Source organism: Amblyraja radiata, chromosome 6 (assembly GCF_010909765.2).
Source record: "Amblyraja radiata isolate CabotCenter1 chromosome 6, sAmbRad1.1.pri, whole genome shotgun sequence".
Classification (NCBI taxonomy): domain Eukaryota; kingdom Metazoa; phylum Chordata; class Chondrichthyes; order Rajiformes; family Rajidae; genus Amblyraja; species Amblyraja radiata.
Genome location: NC_045961.1, coordinates 55,296,587 through 55,318,200, shown reverse-complemented (window position 1 = coordinate 55,318,200; position 21,614 = coordinate 55,296,587). Strand labels below are relative to the sequence as shown.

Genomic DNA, 21,614 nt, shown 5'->3' with positions numbered 1-21,614 from the left:
AATCTTCACATATTGATGTTACAATGTGATTGGCACAGTGGTGCAGCTGGTAGAGCTGCTGAATCATAGTGCCAGAAACCTAGATTCGATCCTGATCCTGCTGTCTGCGTGGAGTTTGCACATTCTCCCTGTGATGGCTTGGGTTTCCTCCAGGTGCTCTGGTTTCCTCCCACATCCGAAAGAAGTGCCAGTTTGTAGGTTAAATGGCCTCCGTAAATTGCCCTTGGTGTGTAGGGAATGAATGCGATTCTGTGATTACAGAGCTAATGTGAACAGGTGATCGATGGTCAGCATGGACTCAATGGGCAGAAGGGCTGTATCAATGCTGCTTCCATGCTGTATCACTAAACTAAACTAAGGGATGAGAATTTGGGAAACAGGTCATATGATAAATGGTCTGTAATCTTGTACTGAAGTGGTATTCCATTCAGCTCAAGAGTATGGGTGTGTTTCATCTCACTGCAGATGTGATCTGTTTATGAAAACTGTCCTTCGATTGTGAATCCAAGTTCAAAGTTCTGGAAGGGAGCCAGGTTTTAAATGAATTGTCCAGGGAATGTATTTATTGAATAGATTTATGTCTCAACTTGATGAATGTTTGAGCAAAATCTTCTCGCATCATATCCATTTGTCAGAGTGACTGAGATCTGCAGTGATGAAGTCACTCACTGGATTTGGTTTTAAAAACTATCTCCAGGAGTGGGAGACAAATAGATGCATTTTTACATGTTTACTAGATTTATTTTCCCTGTATACCAGGAGCCATCATGACATTAATCCAATTGATTAACCTGCAATATTGTTTGTAGATAAAGTTAAGTATGACTTTGTCCAACTTTACTGCAGCATCCTTTGTTGAATTAGTTTATGATAAAAACAGAAAATGTTTGAGATGCTGTGTACTCTTGGTCTAGACCCTGAGCCACACTTCTGAAAGTGTTCTACTTTCGTGAATCACTGGCTTCAGTGATGGACTGACTTCAGGCTGCTCATTGAAAAGCAAAAGAAATTCTGCAGATGCCAAAAATTTGAAATAATATCGCTTTCACCAAACTGATGACATCTGAGGGAAACTAGAGAGAAAATTGCGGGAGCCCTGATTTAAATTTATGAGTAGTCTTTAAAAATCAGGAGAGGTGTCGGAAGACTGTAGGGTTGCAAATGTTGTGCCACTAGACACGAACAGCTGCAGTGAAAATGCTGGGAACTATAGGCAAGTGAGCTTAACATCTGTAGTTGGAAAGTTATTGGAAAGTATTCTGATGGATAGAATAGACAAGCATTTAGATGCACATTTATTGGGGATAGTCAGCATGGTTTTGTACGTGGGAGGTTGTGTCTCAAAATCTGAGTTTTCTGAAGACATGACTGTAGATCTGCTCACCTAACACACATATGTGGTGTGTAATTCAGTCTGGGTTTTACCAACTAAATCAGTCCGGGTTTTACCATACAGTCACCATATATTACTAACGCTTCCAGACACTAGTCAGTTAGTCGGGATGTAGTCACAGTGGTGACAACATGCAGTGTAACTTTATTAGATGCTAATAAACTTTTTGGATCATTACCTGGAGTATTTGTTAATAGCTCCACATGGTGTCAGAGTTTTCAGACCCATTCTACTCCTAATTTATAGGGTATCTTTTCTTTTATTCCTAGTTTATCGGGTATCTTTTCTTTTTTCTCCTTCCCACTTTATTGTGGCTCAATCATTTAAGAAGCCCGACCCCCTAGTTTTCGATGCCGACCTCAGTGAGTGTTGGCGGATTTTTGAGAGGGATTTCAACAATTTCATTCGGGATGCCCATCGCGGAGCGCCTCCAGACCAGGTAGCTGCTGCACTTCTCAATGTCGCGGGATCTGAAGCTATTCAATGAGCCGAGTGGTTCCACTAAGCCCCGGCTGTGATGGGTGACAACAATGAGGAGATCACCCCTCAAGAGTCTATAAACAACCCAGTCTATTTAATGAACAAGTTCAGACACCTGTGTGAACTTCAGACCAACATGGTTATAGAACGCAACAAATTCTATCAAAGAAACCAGCTGCTGGTGAGCCTGTCGAGGCTTACATAAGTACCACAAAACACATTGCAAGCCAGTGTCGTTTTGGAGACCTGTGCGACGAGCTTGTCCGTGACAGATTGGTGAGTGGCATCTTGAATGATAAAGTGGAAAAGTGAACTATTACGGGATGCTGATCTAACTCTCATCGGGGCAGAGAATATCTGCCGCATTGCCGAAGCTACTGATTCTCATACCCGCCTCACTGGGCCGGGTCCGCACTCATCATACCAAGTGAGTGTTGCCAACCTGTTCTACCGTGCTCAACGCCTGCCACCTGAAGAGAGGCAGCTTAGCAGAGTTCCTGTTCAAGGTAATAATTGTGGTGGCTCACATTCCGCTGTCCGCGAGCAATGCCCAGCCTACAGGAAAGTTTAGGAAGAAACCACTTTATTCAGTGCTGTCATGCCCACAGATATCGTACAGAACCCAAACAGCAGGTAAATCTGCTCCAGCAAAATGGTTTCCACGGCTTGACCGATCCAACTCAAGCTGTGTGGTTTCCTTGTGGGAATTTGTCGGAATCTTACATTTCCAGCCTAAACATATATTCTCTATCCGAGATTTTATGCAAGCTACGTGATCCTGAAGTCACATTTAGAATCAACAACATTACTGCTGTGGCAAAGATAGACACTGCGGCTCGCTGTAATGTTATGTCTCTGGCTGAGTTCTCCAAGGTCAAGAATGCTGAAACTGTTGTAAACACAAAAGCCTCGTTAATTCCCTTTGGAGGGGGAGAGGTTCACCCTGTTGGCAGAGTTGACCTGCAGTGCCACCTATCGATACGTGTGCACAAGCTGATCTTTTTCATTGTTCCAGGAAAGGTAACAACCCTACTCGATATTGATGCTGAAGAAGGGTTTCGGCCCGAAACGTCACCTATTTCCTTCGCTCCATAGATGTTGCTGCACCCGCGGAATTTCTCCAGCATTTTTGTGTACCTTTGATGCTTGTCAGGATCTGGGATTGATAAGCTTTGTAGAAGAGGAGCACCAACTTTCCCCTGCCTAAGATACTACCGAACAGATTCTCGCTCGGTACAAAGAACTCTTTGATAACAAACTGGGCAAACTACCCCTCAAGTACTCTATCCTAACTGACCCTGACATAATGCCCGTTGTTCGAGCCCCTCATAGAATTCCGCATGCCATGCGTGACCGTGTACAAAACAAACTTCAAAGAATGGAATCGCTAGGCGTCATCGACCCGTCAGACTGGGTCTCAACCTCGGTTGTGGCCACCAAGAAAAACAAAGATGAAATACGAATCTGTATCAACCCCAGAGATCTGAATACTGTGATCAAGCCCCCGCATTACCCAATGCACACAGTCAAAGAGGTAGCAACACACTTGGGCAAAGGCACTGTGTTCTCTGTTTTAGATGCCAAAAGTTCATTCTGGCAAATTCCATTAGACCACAAATCATCAGAACTAACCACTTTTGGCTCACCTTTTGGCTGCTACAAGTTTCTGCGAATGCCCTTTCGCATCAACTCCGCCAGTGAAGTTTTCCAGCGCACGATGGAACAGCTGTTCGCAGGACATGCTTGTGTAATTATTGTCGATGTCATCCTCGTTGCTGGCCGCAACATGTCAGAACACGATGCCAACTTAAAGGAAGTACTGGATCGTGCCAAGGACATCAACCTCAAGCTCAACCCCTTAAAATGCAGATTTTGTGTCAGGGAAGTGAAGTATGTGGGACATGTTTTCACTGGACTCAAACCTGATCCTTCCAAGACCATTGTCATCAACGAACTACCGGTTCCCACAGACGTAACCAGCTTACAAAGATTCTTAGGCATGGTGAATTACCTGGGTAAGTTCATTCCAAACTTCAGCAAGCTGTCAGCGCCACTGCGGCAGCTGACACACAAGGACGCAACCTGGTCCTAGTACGCACAACACCAGAGAGCATTCGATACCCTAAAAGAGCAGTTGTCCTGTGCCCCGACTCTGGTTTACTTTGATGTAAAACTGCCGGTAACGCTAACCTGTGACGCCTCCCAGTACGGATCAGGTGCTGCCTGCCTTCAGAGCACCAGTGACGGTGACAACAGACCCGTGGCATATGCCTCTCGTACGATGTCTGAGACCAAGCAACGCTATGCTCAAATGGAAAAGGAACTACTGGCAGTGGTTTTCGCCTGCGCGAAATCCAAAGATTTTATTTTCGGAACGTCTGTGACTGTTGAAACAGACCACCAGCCCCTGATCAGCATTTTGAACAAGCCAATCCATGCTTCTCCTGCCCAGCTGCAGCCGATGATGATGCAGCTCCAAAGGTACGATATCAAACTAGTTTACAAACCAGGCAAAGACATGCACCTAGCCGACACTCTATCCAGAGCCCCACGCAAGACTTACGAGCAACAACCGTCGGACAACGACACCTACATTGTGATGATGGTGACTTACCTTCCCACAGAGTGCCTGGACGACCTGGCTGCCCAGACAGCAGCCGATGACACCCTACAGTCCCAGTCCTCGATCATCTGGCATGGCTGGCCGGATAAACAGCACAAGGTACCTGTTACCATTCGCCCTTACTTCCCGGTCCGTGATGAGCTTGTGCTCCAGGACGGTGTGATTGTCAAGGGACACAAGGTGGTCATTACCTGCTTTACGAGACAAATATTTCGACTCTGTCCACGGGGGACATCCGGGCACCGAAGCAACCATCCTTCGAGCCAAGAGCATGTTTTTCTGGCCCGGAATGAGCGAGCTTATAAGGGAGAAGTTGGAAGCCTGCGCGATCTGCAATAGCCTGGTGCCCCATCAACCCAAGCAGCGGTTTCGCCCTCACCCAGTCCCTGCCCTATCATGGTCCACACTGGCAACAGACATTTTTGAATGGCGTGGTAGTGGGTGGAGTCACAGGTAGGTCAAAATGCTTTTGGCACAGTGGCCTTTGTCAGTAGGTAGATCAAGGACCTAGGGACATAGCTTTAAGGTGAAGGGGAAAAGATTTAATAGAAATCTGAGGGGTAACCTTTTCACAAAAAGGGTGGTGGGTGTATAGAATAAGCTGTCAGAGGAGGTAGTTGAGGCAGGTACTATCCCAACATTTAAGAAATGGTTGGACAGGTACATGGATTGGACAGGTTTGGAGGGATATGTGCAAAACGCAGGCAGGTGGGATTAGTGTAGCTGGGACATGTTGGCTGGTGTGGACAAGTTAGGCCGAAGGACCTGTTTCCACGCTATATGACTATAAAACTGGAAAATTGAGGCAAACAATGTGAAACATCATCTATCCATGTTCTTCAGAGATGCTGCCTGACCCGCTGAGTTACTGCAGCACTTTGTGTCTTTTTTTTTGTTAACCAGCATCTGCCGTTCCGTTTCTAAAACAAAACATGTTTTATGTTCGAGAAGTGAGGATAGGTTACTCTCTCTATTTCTTCCCTAGGCCAACATCATCTCCACTTCCATCAAAAAGTTCCCAAAGTCTCATGGCAACGCATGTAGATAGAAATGGTAAAGAAGACATATGGTATGTCCTTCTTCATAGAAACATAGAAAATAGAAAATAGGTACAGGAGTAGGCCATTCGGCCCTTCGAGCCTGCACCGCCATTCAATATGATCATGGCTGATCATCCAACTCAGTATCCTGTGCCTACCTTCTCTCCATACCCCCTGATCCCTTTAGCCACAAGGGCCACATCTAACTCCCTCTTAAATATAGCCAATGAACTGGCCTCAACTACCTTCTGCGGGAGAGAATTCCACAGATTCACCACTCTCTGTGTGAAAAAAGTTTTCCTCATCTCGGTCCTAAAAGATTTCTCCTTTATCCTTAAACTGTGACCCCTTGTTCTGGACTTCCCCAACATCGGGAACAATCTTCCTGCATCTAGCCTGTCCAACCCCTTAAGAATTTTGTAAGTTTCTATAAGATCCCCTCTCAATCTCCTAAATTCTAGAGAGTATAAACCAAGTCTATCCAGTCTTTCTTCATATGAAAGTCCTGACATCCCAGGAATCAGGTGAACCTTCTCTGTACTCCCTCTATGGCAAGAATGTCTTTCCTCAGATTAGGAGACCAAAACTGTACGCAATACTCCAGGTGTGATCTCACCAAGACCCTGTACAACTGCAGTAGAACCTCCCTGCTCCTATACTCAAATCCTTTTGCTATGAATACTAACATACCATTCGCCTTCTTCACTGCCTGCTGCACCTGCATGCCTACTTTTAATGACTGGTGTACCATGACACCCAGGTCTCGTTGCATCTCCCCCTTTCCTAATCGGCCACCATTCAGATAATAATCTACTTTCCTATTTTTGCCACCAAAGTGGATAACCTCACATTTATCCACATTATACTGCATCTGCCATGCATTTGCCCACTCACCCAGCCTATCCAAGTCACCTTGCAGCCTCCTAGCATCCTCCTCACAGCTAACACTGCCCCCCAGCTGCGTGTCATCCGCAAACTTGGAGATGTTGCATTCAATTCCCTCGTCCAAATCATTAATATATATCGTAAATAGCTGGGGTCCCAGAACTGAGCCTTGTGGTACCCCACTAGTCACTGCCTGCCATTGTGAAAAGGACACGTTTACTCCTACTCTTTGCTTCCTGTCTGCCAGCCAGTTCTCTATCCACATCAATACTGAACCCCCAATACCGTATGCTCATTGGTTAGGGCATTGAGTATAAATGTCAGGGAGTCATGAAACATCTCTATAAGACTCTGGAGTAACTCAGCAAGTCAAGCAGCATTTTGGAAGAACATGCGTTTCAGATCGGGCTCTTTTTCGGACATATCCCGACCTGAAACGTCACCTATCTTTGTCCTCCAGCGATGCTGCCTGACCCATTGAGTTACTGAAGTCCTTTTATTTGTAAACCAGCACCTGCAGTTCCTCGAGTCTGATTAGGCCAAATGTGGAGTATTGTGCGTAGTTCTGGTCTTCTCATTACAGAAAGGATGTGGAAGGTTTGGAGAGGGTACAAAAGAGGTCTAACAGAATGTTGGCTAGATTAAAGGGTATTAGCTACAAGCAGAGATTGGACAAAATTGGATTGCTTTCTTTGGAACACCAAAGGTTGAAGGGAGGCCTGATAGGATTATATAAAGTCATGAGAAGCATAAATAGGTTAGACAGTCGTAACCTTCTTCCCAACATGGCAATGTCAAAGACTAGAGGACAGCTTTCAGATGAAAGGGGCAACATTTAAAGGAGATGTGCAAGCTAAGTTTGTAACACAAAGTGGTGGGTGCCTGGAACGCGCTGCCAGGGTCTGGTAGAGGCAGATATTATAGTAGCATTGAAGAGCCTTTTAGATAGGTACATGGATATGGAGGGATTAGATGGATATGGATCATGTGCAGGCAGGTGTGCGGGCAGTTTATCTTGGCTTTATGCTTGGCACATTGTCAGCCAATGTTGTCTGTGACTATATTCTTCACTAAAGACATTTTAGTAAAATACAAAATACATCTGTGAAGGGAGAGGGAAGGTAATATTTCTGGCCGGGATCCATTTCATACTGATCAGACTGAAGGAATATTAGTAGCTCTGTTTATTTTCATGATAGAGAAGTTGGTAGGTCCATTGAGTACAAGTAATTATTCTTTCTCACATGCCCATCAACTCCACCTCCACTCTGAGTAATTTACAGTAGCTGATTAATTTATCAACCAACCTTGCTAAAAAGCAATACCAAAGAATCTCTGGATGCTCCACTATTGAACTTGAGAATTTCCAGGCAACAGCTTTCAAACATAGATCAGATATAATGGTTATTTAGGATTAGACAAGTGAAAAGTTCCTGCTGCAACAACATTGCATGCCCCTTTGGTATGAAATAAAATTTCTCAAACTTATAAATTAAAAAAAAAAGCATTTTTGAAGAAAACTAGAAGTCTCTGTGAATTAATTAAATTCAAGTTGGTAGAATAAATGCCTCACAGCACCAGAGACCCTTGTTCGATCCTGAGCTTGGGTGCTGTCTGTGTGAAGTTTGCACATTCTCCCTGTGACCGCATGGGTTTCCTCCGGGTGCTCTAGTTTCCAACCCACATCCCAAAGACGTGTGGGTTTGGAGGTTACCAGGGTCCCAACCTGAACCATCACTTATCCAACCGTATGTTACCTGCACCGCTGAATTACTTCAGCACTTTGTCTTTTTTTGTAAACCAGCATCTGCAGTTACTTGTTACTACATCTTGATTCCTGAGATGGCATTTTAGTCGCACAGGGAGAGATTGAGCGGACTGGGTCTATAGTCCGTCGAGTTTCGAAGAATTACAGCTGCTGGAGAAGATAATTAAAGCAGGTACAATAACAACATTCAAAGACTTTTGGACACATAGATGGATAGGAAATGTTTGGAGCGAATTGGGTCAAATCGGACTGCTTAGAAGGTGCATCTTGGATGGTATGGAATCAGTGGGCTGAAGTTGTCCGAAGGAATTGTAGATGTGGGTTTAAACCGAAGATAGACACCAAATGCTGGAGTAACTCAGCGGGACAGGCAGCATCTCTGGATAGAAGGAATGGGTGACGTTTTGGGCGAGACCCTTCATTAGACTAAATCAAGAGATAAGGAAATATAAGGTGTGAAAACGAGACAAATGGGATGAAGCACAAGGAAAATGTAGAATCGATCATTGTCATCTAGGAAAAGGTAACAATAAAGCAAACAGAGATAAAATGTAAATGAGGACTCAGACTAGTTGGAGAACTAGGAAGGGGCAGGGATGGAGAGAGAGGGAAGGCAAAGGTTACTTGAGGTTAGAGAAGTCAATACTCATACCGCTGGGGTGTAAGCTGCCCAAGCGAAATATGAGGTGTTGTTCCTCCAATTTGCGCTGAGCCTCACTCTGACGATGGAGGCGACCCAGGACTCACCCTGACAATGGAGAGAGACCCTCTCCCCTGATTCAGTCTGAAGAAGGGTCTCGACCTGAAGGGTCACCCATTCCTTCTATCCACTGCGTATCCCACTGAGTTACTCCAGCATTTTGTTTCTATCAGTCGGCTGAAGTCTGTTTCCATGCTGTATCTTTCAATTCCATTCAATAAAAAATACACCAACATTTTATTTGCATTGTGTAATATTTTATAAATCTTTAAAACCAGTGCAGATATCTTTTGGTTTTGAGCCAGAAACTCCATGGATAACTAATTTGAAGTTCTTCAGAGATGCTGCCTGACCCACTGAGCTGCTTCAACACTGCGTGTCCCCTTTGTGCAGACATCTGCTGAGCAACATCTGCCGTTCCTTGTTTCTAAATTAAAGTTGGTGTTGATATAACCTCACAGGTATCCATTCATCCACAATTTCTACTTCTGCCTTGAGTGTAGACACCCAGAGATGGTTCAGAGGTGGGTGGCGCAGCAGTAGAGTTGCTGCCTTACTGCGCTTGTAGCGCCGTAGACACAGGTTCGATCCCGACCAAAGATGCTAGATTGATCTCGACTATGTTTGATGTCTTTTTTTTTTTTTTTATATTTTATTTTATTAGAAGTAAGTACAGTCATATGGCACCAAAGTGCCTAATATATATTTTCATAATACATTTTATGTACAACTTCTTTTTTTTTTTTTTGTTACACTGAAAAAAGATTAGAATAAGAAAAAGAAGTTAGATAGTAAAGGATAGAAAGATGTGAAATATATAGTGTGTGAAAAAAGTAAACGAGTAAATGAAGAAAGTTGAGAGAGAGAATAGAGAAAAGAAAATAAAATAAAAAAGAAAAGGAGATCATTATTTATAATCTTGACCAACCCTCGTCCAGTCCTGAAAGTTATTTTTTACAATTGTGTTGCACCATATGATTCCAAAAAAACGACGAATGGAGACCAACTCGTTATGAATTGGTCTGATTTATCCATTAGGAGGAATCGCATTTCCTCAAGATGAGCGGTGTCCAACATACTTGCAATCCACATTTTAAGCGTTGGTATTGATGTATCCTTCCAAAATTTAAGAATTAATTTTTTTGCTATTATTAAACCATAGTTAAGGAATAGATTTTGAGATGTGTTCAATTTATTCCCATCTTCCATTACGCCAAATATAATCATTTCAGTATTAGGTTCCATATGTTTGCTGTCTGTACGGAGGTTTGTACGTTTTCCCCGTGACCGCGTTGGATATCTCCGAGATCTTCGGTTTCCTCCCACACTCCAAAGACGTCCAGGTATGCAGGTAAATTGGCTTGGTAAATGTAAAAAATGAATTCCTTTACCTATTTCAATCAATTTACCTCCCTAAAAGCTTTTTTAAAAAACTTGACTGTGATTACAAACTTTATCTGGGATTATAAAACTCATAGAATTCATAAATGACATTTATGTAAACCTAAAGAAATCGGTGGACTGGCTCTTCCCAATTTTCTTTTTTATTACTGGGCAACTAATATTAAAAATGCAATCTACTGGATGAAAGATACATGTCAAGAAGTAAACTAGTTAAAAATGGAGAGGGAAGATTGTTCGTCTTTCAATATAGACGCGATTCTTATTTCTCCAATACATCTAAATAAATCAATGTATGAGAAAAATCCGATAATTCATAGCACCCTACGAATTTGGAAACAGTTGAAATCAACCCTGAAATTGAGAAATTTCTCTCTCCTCTTACCAATCGCCAACAATCCCTCGTTTAAACCGTCTACTTTAGATAAGGCGTTTGAACAAGGGGAAAATCAAGGAATTAAAACGTTGGGAGATCTTTATGAGAAGGGGATTTTCTTCTCGTTTCAAGAATTACAGGTTAAATATCATTTGAAAGTCAGTAATTTTTTTAGATATCTTCAAATCCGAGACTATGTGAGAACACACACGCAAGGCGGTCATTCTATGGGCCCAGGTATATTAGACGAATGCATGAATAGAAAGGCGGATACAAGTAAGTTAATATCCTATATTTACAATACCCTTTTAACTGCACATATCCCATCTTCGGAAATAATTAGGCGAGCATGGGAAGATGAATTGGGTTTATTAATTTCAAAGGATAGTTGGGAGTAAAGCCTTTTATACATACATTACTGTTCTCTTAATGTTAGGCATTCCCTTATACAATACTGCACAGACTTTATTATTCAAAGTCTAAATTGAACAAGATCTTCCCAAATGTCTCTCCTATTGTGATAAATGTCTCCTCCAAGAAGCGACTATAACCCACACTTTTGCTTCCTGCAGAGTTACAAAACTTGTGGAGGGAAATTTTTAATATCTTTTCCAAATTAGTTAAACCAAATTGGACCCCGATATAAAATTGATCACATTAGGTATGTCAGAGGCCTGTTCTAAGTTAACGATATTTCAAAGATGTTTCCTCAACTATGGCGTAATAACAGCGAAAAAATTAATACTTACATTTTGGAAACAGCCAACAGTCCCTGCAGTGAAGATGTGGATTACAGATATGGCTGTCACTACATTTGGCTTGTCTTGGCGGAAAAACCAGATCAATTTCTTAAGACATGGACACCCTTCACTGAATTTTTACAAGAATAGTATGGTGAAACACAAATTGGGGGGGGGGGGGGGGGAGGGGGCAAGGTATATCTCCATTTTTTCTTATTCCTCTATCTTTCTGCTTCACTGCTTTGGTAGTTTAGGGGACTTTTTCCTCGTTCTTCTCTATCTTTTCACTTTTTCCTTTCTTCTTTACTTCTTTTCTTGCTTTCTCTTTTTCCCCTTTTTTCCAATTTCACAATTTAGGTTATAAGGTTAAAAATGAAGCTGTACAATAATTGTATAATTCTAGATGCCGAACGTTTTATCTTTGTACAATTGCTTCTAATATTTTTTTTTTTAATGTAAAAAAATGTCCCGAGTGTGTGCGGGATAGTGTTACAATGCGGGGATCGCTTGTCGGCGCGGACCTGGTGGGCCGAAGGGCTTGTTCTCGCGCTGTACCTCCAAACTAACCTAAACTGATGGTACACAAAATTGCTGGGGGAACTCAGCGGGTGCAGCAGCATCTATGGAGCGAAGGAAATAGGCGACGTTTCGGGCCGAAACCTTCGCTCCATAGATGCTGCTGCACCCGCTGAGTTTCCCCAGCAATTGTGTGTACCCTAACCTAAACTGATGGTCTGCCACTCATTTAATGGGTAAGATGTTATTTGGGTTGGGGCCGGGCTGGTTGCTAAGGCTGGTTGCTAAGGCAGGAATCTTTGGGCAGGATTCAATCATCGCCCAACTGCCGAGACATAGGGAACGCGGGCAGGGGCGGGGCCTTGGCTGCACCAAAGATTATAGAACTTTGGGCTGCACTAGAGGCTGATTGAGGTGGGGGGCGGGGTTTGTATTTGACTGACATGTCCCACGCGCTGCTGAGGCGGGAGTATGGGTTTTTCTGGCTGTTAATTGGCGGGCCCCGGCACGCACGCGCGGGGGTGGGCTGGGCGAACTGGCGGTTGACAGCTGACTGGCTCGCTGCTGAGGCGGCGGTTGGCTGAGCGCGCGCACGGTGAAACCGGCTGCTGCTTGGCCCGCTGCCGAGGAGGGAGTCGGCTGCTGATTGGCAGGAGCTAGCTCGTCGCTGAGGTGGGGGTTGCGCTGGCCGCTGATTGACGGGTCCCAGCCGGCGTGGGGCGGGGCTTCGCTGGTCGCTGATTGACAAGTCGCAGATCGCCAGGTGCGGCGACATGATGCCTCCAAGTTCAGTAGTCTCTCTCGGTAAAGGTAAGTTTTGACCTCTGCTCAACTCCTCGCCCTGGGTGGAGATCAAGGCGACGGCATTTAAACTTGTCTCCGTTTAAACTTGAGGAGGGAAAGCAAACTAGTGACGCTAGAACTGCAGATTCTGGAAACGGAGGAACTCAGCGGGTCAGGCAGAATCTGTGGAGGGAATGGACAAGTGACGTTTCGGGTCGGCTCTCTTCTTCAAGCTGGGGGAAAGTGGGAAAAGAGATGAGAAGGAGGGGGTGGTCCAAGCCTGCCAAATGATAGGTGGATACAAGTGAGGAGGAGTGACTGACAGATGGATGGAATAAATCAGCCAACTTCATGTCAACCAAGATGCCCCATCAACACTCGTCCCACCTGCCTGTGTTTGATCCATATCCCTCTAAACTTTTCCTACTGTGTACTGTCCAAATGTCTTTTAAATGTTGCAATGGTACCTGCCTCAGCTACCTCCTCTGGCAGTTCATTCCATATATCCACCACCCACCAAGTGAAAATGTTGCCTTCAGGTTCCTGTTACATCTTTCCCTTTTTAGTTTCACTTATTGTGACGTTCACAGAGGTACAGTGAAAACCTGTTTTGTTACTTGCGCTCAAGCAACTGAAAGACTGTACATGATTACAATCAAGCCGTCCACAATGTACAGATACTGGATAAAGGGAATAATACTTAGTGAAGGATAAAGTCTGATTAGATAGTCATAGGGTCTTGATTTCCCTACTAGGGCAAAAGACTGCATTCACCATATTCCCCTCATGACAAAAGGAGACAAAGGGGTGTCAGATAAGGAGAGTAGAGGAGGCATGAAATGTAAAGTCGGAGAGAGGGATATGGGTGGAAGAGGACTGGATGGAGAGGGGAAAGAGGAGGAACTCAGGGTTGGGTGATGAGGGCACGAACGAGGGAAATGAGGAGAGTGACTGGGAGTGGGGGGGGGGGTTGTTGACGGGAAATGGTGGAAGAAATGGGAGCACACTGGCATGGGGGCATTGGCAAGGAGGAAGAATGGATGGTTGGGGGGGGGGAGGTAGAATATATTACATGAGATTGTTCATAACCAAAGCAAAAGTGTTGGAGTAACTCAGTGACTCAGCCGCATCGTGGGGAGAGAATGGATAGGCAACATTTCAGTCCATGATCCTTCTCCAGTCTGAAGAAAGGTCCTGACCTGAAAAGTCATGGAAATATAGAAAATAGGTGCAGGAGTAGGCCATTCAGCCCTTCGAGCCAGCACCACCACTAATCATCCACAATCAGTACCCTGTTCCTATTTTCTCTCCATGTCCCTTGATTCCGTTAGCCCTAAGAGCTTTGTCTAACTCTCTCTTGAATACATCCAGTGAATTTGCCTCCACTGTCTTCTGTGGCAGAGGATTCCACAGATTCACATCTCTCTGGCTGAAAATGTTTTTCCTCATCTCAGTCCTTAATGGCCTTCCCCTTATTCTTAAACTGTGACCCCTGGTTCTGGACTCCTCGAACATCGGGAACATTTTTCCTGCATCTAGCCTGTCCAACCCTTTAAGAATTTTATATGCTTCTATAAGGGTCCCTCTCATCCTTCTAAATTCCAGTGAATATAAGCCCAGTCGATCCATTCTCTCGTCATATGTCAGTCCCGCCATCCGGGGAATTAACCTGGTGAATCTACAATAGCAAGAATGTCCATCATCAAATTAGGAGATCAAAACTGCACACAATACTCCAGGTGTGGGCTCACCAGGGCCCTGTACAACTGCAGTAGGACCTCCTTGCTCCTATACTGAAATCCTCTCGCTATGAAGGCCAACATGCCATTAGTTTTCTTCATTGCCTGTTGTACCTGCATGCTTACTTTCAGTGACTGATGTACATGGACACCTAGGCTTCTTGTACCTCCCCTTTTCCTGATCTGACACCATTCAGATAATAATCTGTCGCTTTTTCTTGCCACCAAAGTGGATAACCTCACATCTATCCACATTATACTGCATCTGCCCACTCACCCAACCTATCCAAGTCACCCTGCAGGCTCATAGCATCCTCCTCGCAGCTCACACTGACACCCAGCTTTGTCATCCGCAAAACTGGAGATGTTACATTTAATTCCTTCCTCTAAATCGTTAATATATATATTGTAAATAACTTGGGTCTCAGCACTGAGCCTTGCAGCACCCCACTAATCATGGGCGGAAATCCCGGGGGGGGCAGGGGGGACACGTCAAGACAAATGTGGGTCCCTTGAAGACAGAAACAGATGAATTTATTGTGGGGAACAAGGAAATGGCAGACAAATTGGACAGGTACTTTGGATTTGTCTTCACTAAGAAAGACACAAACAATCTCCCAGATGTACTGGAGGGCAGAGGACCTCGGGTGATGAAGGAACTGAAGGAAATTCCCATTAGGCAGGAAATGGTGTTGGGTAGATTGATGGGATTGAAGGCTGATAAATCCCCAGGGCCTGATTGTCTGCATCCCATGGTACTTAAGGAGGTGGTGGCATTGATGATCATTTTACAATGCTCTATAGATTTAGGATCAGTTCCTATGGATTGGATGGTAGTTAATGTTATCCCACTTTTTAAGAAAGGCGGGAGAGAGAAAACTGGGAATTATAGACCAGTTAGCTTGACCGGTGCTGGGGAAGATGCTGCATTGAATTATAAAAGATGAAATAGCGGCACATTTGGAGAGCAGCAACAGGATCGGTCCAAGTCAGCATGGATTTACGAAGGGGAAATCATGCTTCCCTAATCTTCTGGAATTTTTTGAGGATGTAACTAGGAAAATGGACAAGGGATGTATTGTACCTGGACTTTCACAAAGTCTTTGATACGGTCCCACATAGGAGATTAGTGGGCAAATTAGAACACATGGTATTGGGGGTAGGGTACTGACATAGATAGAAAATTGTTTGGTAGACAGGAAACAAAGAGCAGGGATTAACAGAATGGCAGGCAGTGACTAGCGGGGTACCGCAAGGCTAGGTGCTGGGAACGCAGCTATTTACCATATACATTAATGATTCAGATTAAGTGATTAAAAGTAACATTATCACATTTGCTAATGACACAAAGCTGGGTGGCAGTGTGAACTGTGAGGAGGATGCTATGAGAATGCAGGGTGATGTGGACAGGTTGGGTGAGTGGGCAGATGCATGGTAGATACAGTTTAGTGTGTATAAATGTGAGATTATCCACTTTGGTAGCAAGAACAGGAAGGCAGATTACTATCTGAATGGTGTCAAATTAGGAAAAGGGGAAGTACAACAAAATCTGGGTGTTCTTGTACATCAGTCACTGAAAGTAAGCATGCAGTTACAGCAGGCATTGAAGAAAGCTAATGGCATGTTGGTCTTTATAACAAGAGGAGTTGAGTATAGGAGCAAAGAGGTCCTTCTGCAGTTGTACAGGACCCAGATGAGACCCCACCTGGGGTATTGTGTGCAGTTTTAGTCTCTAAATTTGAGGGAGGACATTTGTGCTATTGAGGGTGTGTAGCATAGGTTTATAAGGTTAATTTCCGGGATGGCGGGACTGTCATATATTGAAAGAATGGAGCGACTGGGATTGTATACACTGGAATTTAGAAGGATGAGAGGGATCTTATTGAAACGTGTATATATACAATTATTAAGGGATTGGATATGCTAAACATGTTCCTGATGTTGGGAGTCCAGAACCAGGGGCCACAGTTTAAGAATAAGGGGTAAGCCATTTAGAACGGAGATGAGGAAAAACTTTTTCACCTAGAGAGTTGTGAATCTGTGGAATTCTCTGCCTCAGAAGGCAGTCGAGGCCGATTCTCTGGATGCTTTCAAGAGAGTGTTAGATAGAGCTCTTAAAGATAGCGGAGTCAAGGGATATGGGGAGAAGGCAGGAACGGGGTACTGATTGTGGAAGATCAGCCATGATCACAATGAATGGCGGTGCTGGCTCGAAGGGCCGAATGGCCTACTCCTGCATCTATTGTCTATAACCGACTCAAGCATCTTCCCCACTACTGATGTCAGGCTAACTGGTCTATAATTCCCTGTTTTCTCTCTCCCTCCTTTCTTAAAAAGTGCATTTACATTAGCTACCCTCCAGTCCAAAGGATCCACCTCCTTGAGTACTCTGGGATGCAGACCATCAGGGCCCGGAGATTTATCTGCAGTCCCAACAGTGTACCCAACATAATTTCATGACTATTGTGATTTTCCTCCCCTAGTATTTCTGGGAGATTTTGTCTTCCTTGGTGAAGACAGGACCAATATACTGCCATTTCCTTGTTTCCCGTTATAAATTCACCTGTTTCTGACTGGAAGGGACCTACATTTGTCTTCACTAATCTTTTCCTCTTCACATATCTAAATAAGCTTTTATAGTCAGTTTTTGTATTCCCTGCAAGCTTTCTTTCATGGTCTTTCCCCCTCTGAATTAACCCCTTTGTCCTCCTTTGTTGAATATTAAATTTCTCTCAGACCTCCGGTTTGCTGCTTCCGCTGGCAAATTTTTATACTTCTTCTTCGGATTTAACACTATCCCTAATTTCCCTCGATAGCCATGGTTGAGCAGCCTTCTCTGTTTTATTTTTAAGTCAGACAGGGATGAACAATTGTTGTAATTCATCCATGCGATCTTTAAATCTTTGCCATTGCATTTACACCATCGACCCTCTAAGTATAATTTGCCAGTATATCCGCGCCAATTCCCATTTCATACTATCAAAGTTACTTTTCTTTAAGTTCAGGACCCTCGACTCTGAATTAACTGTCACTCTCTATCTTAATGCAAAAATCCACCATATTATGGTCATAGTTGCCCAAGGGGCTTTGCACAACAAGATTGCTAACTAATCCTTCTTCATTACACAATACCTAGTCTAGGATGGCCTGCTCTCCAGTAGGTTCCTCTACATATTGGGTTAGAAAACCATCCCGTATACACTCCAGTAAATCCTCCTCCTCAATGTTGTTACCAATTTGGTTTGCTCAATCTATATGTAGATTAAAGTCACACCAGATAACTGCTATACCTTTGCCACAGGCATCTCTAATTTCTTGTTTGATGCTATTCCCAAACTCACTACTGCTGTTTGGTGGTCTGTCCACAACTCCAACAAGCGTTTTCTGCCCTTGGCTATTTTGCAATTCTACCCATACAGAATCTACAGCATCCAAGCTAATGTTTCTCTATACTATAGCATTAATCTCCTCTTTAACCAGCAATGCTACAAAACATCATATTCCTTTCTGTCTATCCTTCCTAAATTTTGAATACCCCTACATATTGAGCGCCCAGCCCTGGTCACCCTGGAGCCATGTCTCCGTAATCCCAACTATATCATATCCGGTAATAACTAATTGCGCATTGAATTCATCCACCTTATTATGAATGCTCCTTGCTTTAAGGCACAGAGCTTTCAGGTTTATTTTTCTTTTCTTCCTTTTACCTTTTGCTTCTGTTCAGGAACAGCTTCTGTTCAGGAACAGCTTCTTCCCTACAGCCATCAATCAGGCTATTAAACACTACACTAAGCTATGAACTACAATAGACTATTATTATTATTATTATTATTGCACTGTTATTGTGTTTTTTTCTGAGTTTTTGTTATTATTTATTATGATTACATATTATGTTGTGCTGCAGCAAGGAAGAGTTTCATTGTTCTATCTGGGACATATGACAATAACACACTCCTGATTTTACTTCGGAGTCACGTGAGTGACTTCGTGAAGAACCCCGCCTACGGCGCATGCGTGCCATATCGCATACACGCATTGAACGTGTCGGACCTGGGGAGGACGTCCCCTTGAACGGGAGAGGTAAAAAGCCGGTCGACGGCAGGTAAGTGATTCTGCATTTTCACCGTTTTTTAGGAATGGATAGAGGACGCAGAAAGGCTGTGAAGAAGCTGCAGGATGTCGGCGGTAAAGGTGCCGGGGACCCGCAGCAGCAGCCGACGGCACAGGCAGTTTGCGTTGAGCCAGCTGTGCCAGATTCAAACCCCGCGCCGGGAAAAACTAATTCTAGACCGGGCGGGAAGGCGAAACGCAAAACGAACCGCTGGGAAAGTGAGCCCGAAAAATCACCGGTAAATACTTACTTGTATAGCAGTGATGATGACCAGCTGCAGGGCATAGAGCAGCCGGCAGCGATCGCATCTGCAGAGCTCGGAAAACAGTACGAGTGGCTGCAGCATGTGGGGCCGTCATCTATCTGTTTGGAGGAGTACCGGGACGGCGAAAAACGGCGTTTGCAGCGGCCGGGAGCAACCAGAGCCGGTAGGCATGGCGACGAGTTGCGATTTAAACCGCGTGCGACTAGTGCCCGAGGGCACGAAAGTCGGCAGGAGCGGTGGGCTAAAAAGAAACACCCGCGAGCGACTAGTGCGGGAGAGCACGAAAGTCGGCTGGAGCGGTTGTGGGAGGAACATCTCCATAGTGTCAGGCTCCAGAAAATGGATAAAAGCCGCACACATACAGGTGTAAGTCCCTCAGAGCATGGCCAGAAAAGGCTGCTGGACATATCATCCTCATCTGAAGAGGGTGTTCAAGGGCTGCCTGACTCGGACTCTGAACAAGAGTCAGAGCCACGTTCCCATATGGAGGATGGGGGAACTGAACAACATCAGGAAAGGGGCTATTCAGCCAACGTTAGACCCAAAATTTGCAATCCTGTGCAAACAGAAAGCCATAAAACCTCAAAATTTGTTGTTTGGGGGTGACCTATCAAAACAGGTCAAAGATTTGGAGGAAGAGGCCAAAACGTTGGGCCTAATAAAAGCGACCAAAGGATATGTCGGAAAACGGTATCATCCTTATGGGACGACTAAAAAAGCAAGTACTAGTATGTATAGTACGAAAAATTGGAGAGAGGCCAGAGGAAACCAGCAACAGCGTCCTTTTTTAGGGGTTGGCCCGGGACGCCCACAATGGAAAATGCGGAAGCCTCCACTTCAACATTTACCCCACTTTCAACCTCAAGGCCCTCCGCAACCTCGGTTAAGACCAAGAAAGTAACACCACCGATAACCATGGAGGTAGGTGGGTCTGTGCCTCAAAAATTAATAAGGAGCACAGAACTTGGAGGGAGGTTGCAATTTCATTTGGAAGCATGGTGTAAGTTAACTGTGGATAGAGTTTATACACATACAAGAACCTCCAGTACAACATACACCGGACAGAACTTATATGCTTACCAAATTAGACAGAGCTAAAGCAAAAATTGAAATACAAAGGTTGTTCACGAAAGGAGTAATTGAAAAAACCAAACATGAACAACAGGAATTTGTCTCAAATATATTCATTAGACATAAGAAAGATGGGGGTTGCCGGATAATTATTGATTTATCAACACTTAATAAGTTTGTACAATATGCTCATTTTAAAATGGATACTTTTAGTACTGCTACAGAGCTAGTGTCGGCAGGCTACTTTATGGCAAGTATTGATCTGCAAGATGCTTACTATACGGTACCCATCAGAGAAGAACACAGACGGTTTTTGAAATTTAATTGGATGGGTCAGCTTTGGCAATACAAGGCGCTACCAAACGGGCTAACGTCAGCCCCTAGATTATTCACAAAAATTCTTAAACCAGCTTTGGCATTTCTTAGACAACAAAACTATAGAGTGATGGCATATTTGGATGATATCTTGATTGTGGGGAAAACTTATGAATTGGCTAGTAGAGCAGTGGTTGCCACAAGAAAATTGATGGAACAGCTGGGATTCATTATCCATCCAATTAAGTCAAGATTAACACCTGCAACTAATATTGATTACTTGGGGTTCACTATTAACACACTTGATATGTTAGTGACTTTACCTATAGGGAAAGCCACTGAGTTCCAAAAGGATTGCACAGAGCTTATTAATACCGTTAAACCATCCATTAGACGGGTAGCCAGGATTATTGGGAAAATTATAGCCACGTTTCCTGCCATTCAATTTGGACGATTGCATTACCAAAATTTACAGAGAGAAAAAATTAGAGCACTAAAAATTAATAGAGGCCATTTTGATAGGCCTATGGAGCTAACAATTAGAGCTATAAAAGAACTACAATGGTGGGAACAAAATGTTATATATAGCTCCAACCCAATAGTTATTCCAAACCCATCTGTGGTATTACAAACAGATGCCAGTGCACTGGGTTGGGGAGCAACGGATACCATCTCGAGCTCTGGAGGGAGATGGAATATACAGGAAACTAACCTACTTACCACAAAGGGTATAAATTACTTAGAAATGTTGAGTGCTTTTTATGGTTTAAAATCTTATTGCTCGGGAATGATTAACCAGCATGTTAGATTGCAGATAGACAATACCACGGTGGTGGCATATATAAATCATATGGGTGGAAATATATCAATATCCTGTGATGAATTGGCAAACCATATTTGGGAATGGTGTATCCAAAGGAATATTTGGTTATCGGCTACGTATCTACCAGGGATACTTAATTCAGTGGCAGACGCCAGGTCACGAAAATTTAATGAAAATACGGAATGGATGTTAGACAGAAAGATATTTGCTGATATCACAGCAAAGTACGGAAGGCCGGATATTGATCTTTTTGCATCCAGGTTAAATCATCAGTTACCTAGGTATATATCATGGGAACCAGATCCTGAGGCAGAAGCTACAGATGCATTCTCTTTGCACTGGGGGAAATGGTTCATTTATGCATTTCCTCCTTTCTGCCTCATCAATCGGGTACTACGGAAAATTCAGCTAGACTCGGCATCTGGGATTCTCATAGTACCTGATTGGCCTACCCAACCATGGTTCTCTGTGCTGCAGGATTTGGTGCTTACACCATATATTACTTTAAAACATAGTCCTCAGTTGCTGGTGCATCCGGTGACTGGGGACAGCCATCCTTGCCATAATTATCTAAATTTATTGGTT

General features: G+C 43.8%; 1 protein-coding gene across 3 annotated transcripts in view; it reads left to right on the top strand.

Moving 5' to 3' along the window:
• The first annotated feature begins 12,550 nt into the window (after window positions 1-12,550).
• The window catches only part of LOC116974449 (probable tRNA methyltransferase 9B), a 42,489-nt gene continuing 33,425 nt past the window's right edge, over window positions 12,551-21,614 (top strand). For all 3 annotated transcript variants that reach the window (XM_033022896.1, XM_033022895.1, XM_033022894.1), the window contains exon 1: window positions 12,551-12,732. The gene's annotated coding sequence lies outside the window, so the exon portion shown is untranslated. The remainder of the gene's footprint in view (window positions 12,733-21,614) is intronic.